The sequence below is a fragment of the Vigna angularis genome, chromosome 3, assembly GCF_016808095.1.
Source record: "Vigna angularis cultivar LongXiaoDou No.4 chromosome 3, ASM1680809v1, whole genome shotgun sequence".
NCBI classification, from domain to species: Eukaryota; Viridiplantae; Streptophyta; class Magnoliopsida; order Fabales; family Fabaceae; genus Vigna; species Vigna angularis.
The window spans coordinates 27,764,742-27,769,803 of record NC_068972.1 but is presented as its reverse complement, the minus strand read 5'-3'; positions in this window follow the sequence as shown (position 1 = coordinate 27,769,803).

Genomic DNA, 5,062 nt, shown 5'->3' with positions numbered 1-5,062 from the left:
TAAGGTTCTCGAAGCTTCCTCTAGTGAGAAAAGACGCAGCGGAATTGAAGAAGAACGCTAGAAAAGGAGCTAGCTTGACAAAAACCGAGAGAAAAGCTTGAAATAGAGAATAAACTCGATAGAAACCCTAGAAAAAGAAGGAATCCTATTCTGGACCGATTGATCGGTGAAAATCAAAGTTGAATCGGGGGAAACTGGATTTAATCGGTGAAACAAGGTTTTAATCGGTGGAAATCGAAGAACGGTGAAGATGATGTACTATGGCCGAAATGGCTAAAACGAGGAAGGAGTGGAAGGAGAAAATGTAGCTCTGTGAAGAGGATAACCTGATTTGGAGTGTGGAGAAGCGAGAAGAGGCTTGAGCGAAATGAAGCCTCGAGAGAATGAAGATGTGGATGTTGATGATGTGGATTTGAGAGAAAGATGTGGCTGATGAAGGGAAATTAATGAAGGAGAGCGCCGTGAAGGAAAGCAATTAATGGAAGCACAGTGAAAAGCTAATGGAAAATGAGAAATGGAGGAGTGTGCACGGAAGGTGGCTAGAGGGAGTCTTCGGACTCTCTAGCCTGACTTTCAAGGACAATTATTCTGGTTTCAGAAATATAATTCTCATTCATCTCAAAAGTTTCCATTACAAAGAGAGGAGCTGGGTATTTATAGTAACCCATGCTCCTTGCAAGTTGATACACGTATACAATAAAATGTAAAAATACAAAAAGAGAACACTAAAGAAGGTACGTTAGGCAAGATTCCATAACACTTGTTCATCTACCCTCTTTCTAAGGGTTCTGACACCTTGTTCATCTGTTTGAAAATTGAAGACCGTCTGTGTAATCCTCGTGGTGAGATCTTCCACTCTACTCTATCAGTTTCTCAAATAGAGTAAGTTAGCTTTTTACTCTTTTCTCTGGTTTCATGTTTTCCAATGCATATGGGGTTTTGTTGTGCCACATGTATTGTTTGAGTTTTCTTTTAAGTTCTTTACTGATCAATGGTTCTAACGGTGTATCCTGATCGTATTTTTGTTGAATATAGGTGCAGATAGAACTCTTAGAGCTATAAGCGTGGTACAAGGTTCTCTAGAATGATTTAGTCTTCTAAAAAGGGAAGGTAAGCTAATATTTGTTTTATTTCGTGTTAAGAAGTACGTAATTATGTTTGGTTGAGTGTGAGATGCATACTTAGTTGGATCTGTTATAAATTGAGATGAATGTGAGGTGATGTTTGTATCTTGTTGAATGAATTTTTACCTATTAATGAATGTTGTTTTGAATGATTGTGAATTGGTACTTGATTCATTATTTGATGTTGCTATTTTAGAGATTAATTAGGCAATAAGTTGATGTAGAATTTAAAGTGGTTACAATGGAGCGTTATTGGGTTGGTTTGTGATCCAAATTGGTTTTGGTATGTGAATTTCTAGAGGAGCGAGTTTAGAGTGATAACTGAGGTTTGAGATTTATTTTAAGGTCATTTAAAACTTGTCTAAAACCTTAGTTAACCAAAAATATGTTGTTTGATTGGAACGTAGTTACTAGGTAGAGTTATAGACTAGTTTTGGTGTAGGGGGTGTTTGATAGGTGAAATCTTTAGGTTTAAGGTTTGTTTTTAGTTCATTTAGAACTTATTTGAACACTTAGTTTACCAAAATGTGATTATAAATGGGTAGAATTGAGTGTGAGCTTTTCAATGTTGATTTTTGGTTGGTAAGTCTAAATTATGGTGAAATAATCATAGTGCTTCCTAAGTTGAATCATAAATATGTTGGTGAGTTACATCTAGGGTCTAGAATAACAATTTGGGTCGTATATGCATTGAAGGTTTGGTTGAAGCAAGAAAATTTGAGGTTGTTAGGTCCAGATTCTACATAACTGTTGTTTTCCAAACTCGCTGGGTGAGTATGGTCGTTGGGCGAGCAAAGCCCATTGTTTTTTGGTTCGTAAAATGAGTCTATGGTAGCTAGGCGACTTTTAGGAGATTTTAAATTTGTAAGTTCCAATGGTTTTTTTGTTGAACGAATAGATTGTGAGTGTGTTGCCTAACTCTTTTAGTTGAGCGAGAAAATCTAGTGGTTGAGCGAATGGGCTTTCGTTGAGCAAGTAGATCTAGTGGCTGAGTGAGTGAGTTGTCAGACACTTTTAGCTGAGCGAGCAGATCTGGTGGTTGAGCAAAAAGTTTACCTATGTCTTTTATAATGTGTTTAATGTGTGTGATTTTGTGAGTGATGAAATAATGATTGGTTAATAACATGATGGGGAACATGTATGATGTTTATTAAATATGAGTTTGTGATGAGAACGAGTGTGTTTTGGTTTTATTTGTATTTCTCTTATATGTTTGGAAGTAATTGACTATTACTTTTATGTTCAGTGAAGTGATTTGAAATATATGATGGTATGCATTTGAGGTTTGTAAGAGTTCTAAGGAAGATTCTTAATGGTTGTATCAAAGTGTTGTTGGTATGAATGTAGGAAGCTTAGTCTTGGGAGTTATTGATAACAGTTGAAAAACTGTTATTTTCATGCTTAAAATTGATACTAAAAGCAACCTTTATGCTTAGAAACTAGCTTGAAATCATGCTTTTACTCATATTTTCAGAAATAAGAGAGCTGGACAGGTTTATGCTTGATTTCAGTGTTTTTGTGCAGGTTTTAAGGTGAATTTGGTGAAAGAAGTGAAGAAGGAGAGAAATGGAATCAGAAAAGACATCAAAAAGTGTAAAAGGAGAAGCCGAAGTTACCGCTCAGCGGCAGTTTACCGCTGAGGGGCACTCAGGAGCTCACGAGAGGACCGCTGAGGGGAGAAAACTACTCACGCACTCACCGCTGAGCGGCTAATTGAATGATTTGAAAGAAGAATTGAAGTACCGAATGATTGGAGTGCTGAAAAGTCAACCAGAAACCAGAAAAGCCAACCAGTCAACCAGAAAAGTCAATCAGTCAACCAGAAAAGTCAACCAGTCAACCAGAATACGAAAAAAGTCAACCAGACGAGTTTTGGGCCAGTTTTATGCGATTTTATGATCTGTTTGGGCCTGGACCCGTTTTCTATTATTTTTATGTCCTATTTAAAGGCCTAGATGTCTTAGGGTTTGTATCTTTGGCAGAAGCGAAGCAAACACTCTCTCTTCCACCCCTTTGAAGGAGGATCTTGGATGCTCAGGCTACCTCTTCACCTTTCTAGGGTTTTATCTTTCATTCTTTCATTATTGTTCATCTAGGTTCACCATGAATATGGTGAACTAAACCTTGTATGTTTGTTGGGGAATCAATGTAATCTTTTGAAGCTCTCATATATGGAATTTGTGCTTGCATCTTAATCTAAGATTTATGCTTTCTTTCATCATTAGTTAGGGTTTTTCCTCTTTGCTTAATGCTTGCTTTGTTTAACTCATCCAATGCATGATTATTGATTTTGTCGATACGGGAACGTACGGGGAAGTCTAGATCCGGGGAACTACTCCCAATATTATATTGGTTGTCGTTAAGCTCCTGCACTTGATGAACTAATTATTAGGAATGCTAGGAATTGTATGAACTCGTAATTAGGGAGAAGCCTTCTTTGAAAGGTACTTTAGAGAGTGGCATTAACAATGATGATTTGAATGTTGAATTCCTAAAATATATGAGAGTGGATAAGATGAAATTGAACCCCAACAACATATTCATATATATATTTCATTGAAAGTGTTTGTCTTTTGCTTTTGCCATTGATCAACCTCATGCATACATGTTTATTTTCGTCTTTTGCATAGTAAATTCCAATTATTTTATTCTTAAGTCTTAGCTAATCAACGAATCACATAACTAAACTAGGCCGTGAGTCCTTTGGGAGAACGATACTTGGTCTTACCGAGTTTATTACTTGAAACGATTCGGTCATACTTGCCGATTGTAAAACAAGTTTGTGACATCATATTTTGGTGATCATAAATTTGTCCATCAGTTATCCTAACACTCTAATGGTCATCCATTTTCAAGTAGAGATGGGTGAGGCATGTGGTGAGAGTAGCAGGATGTCCTAGTCTAGGAGCTTTACCTTGGCCTAAGGCGTTGTTTAACGGACTAACCTTGTCAGTGTGGTAGGGTGAAACCCATTGACAATGACTCTGCAAAACAGTAGAGGCCACCACAAGTGCATAACCCGCCATAGCTCGACATTCATACCTTATCTGGATAGTGAGTCTAGAACTGTATGCTTAGGATTGCTTGATTCATTTGTGGTGTGTAGTATTTACAGTTTAATTATAACTATGTTTTTTGGTATATTAGCTTACCCTTACTTTTGTGTTGTCTTTTTGGTGTTTTGTCTTCTCTTTTTCAATGATCACCTTAATAATGTGAGCTTAGGGAGATGTTAGGAGTGAACAAGTACTAGTGAATGGTAGAGCTAAGGTGTATAATAGGAAGTATGGTTTTTCATCATTCTCTTGTTTAGGTAAAGTCAATTGTTACGTTTAGTTTTTTTTTAAATTTTGGGATGTTACATTTTTTATTTATGTAATTTTTTTTACTTTAATTCTTGTTGGGATTTAATTGGTTTCATTAAGATTAATATATTGTTAGTTTAATTAAATTTTGAACATCATAATTTTAATATTCTTTATTGATAAATATTTTTTATTTTTTTTGTTTCGATCCAGAAACTAACTGTTAAACTGATTTTTGTCGCCTAAAATCAGAACAAACTAAGTTTCCCCACTAATGAAGTATAGGGAACACCTAGGTATCAATCCTCGGACTCAGTACAATTAAGTTTAAAATGTTTAGTTAATTCTTGTTTTATTTACTACTAATGCAAGGTGGGGAAAGAAATTAAACAAACAAATTAAAAAGAAAAGAATAAGGAAACGAAATCTGTTTTAAAAAGAAAATAAGAAAATAAAATGTAAGAAAATAAAACCTAAGCTAAACTATAGAATCTATGTATAACATAACAGAACCTAAACTAAAATGAGAAGTGAATGCAACTAAAACTAACCTATGAATGCTAAAAATTAACAAAGCAAGGAAACTAAAATTAAAACTGAATAAGAAACTAAGGATGCATAAAAGAAGTGGTA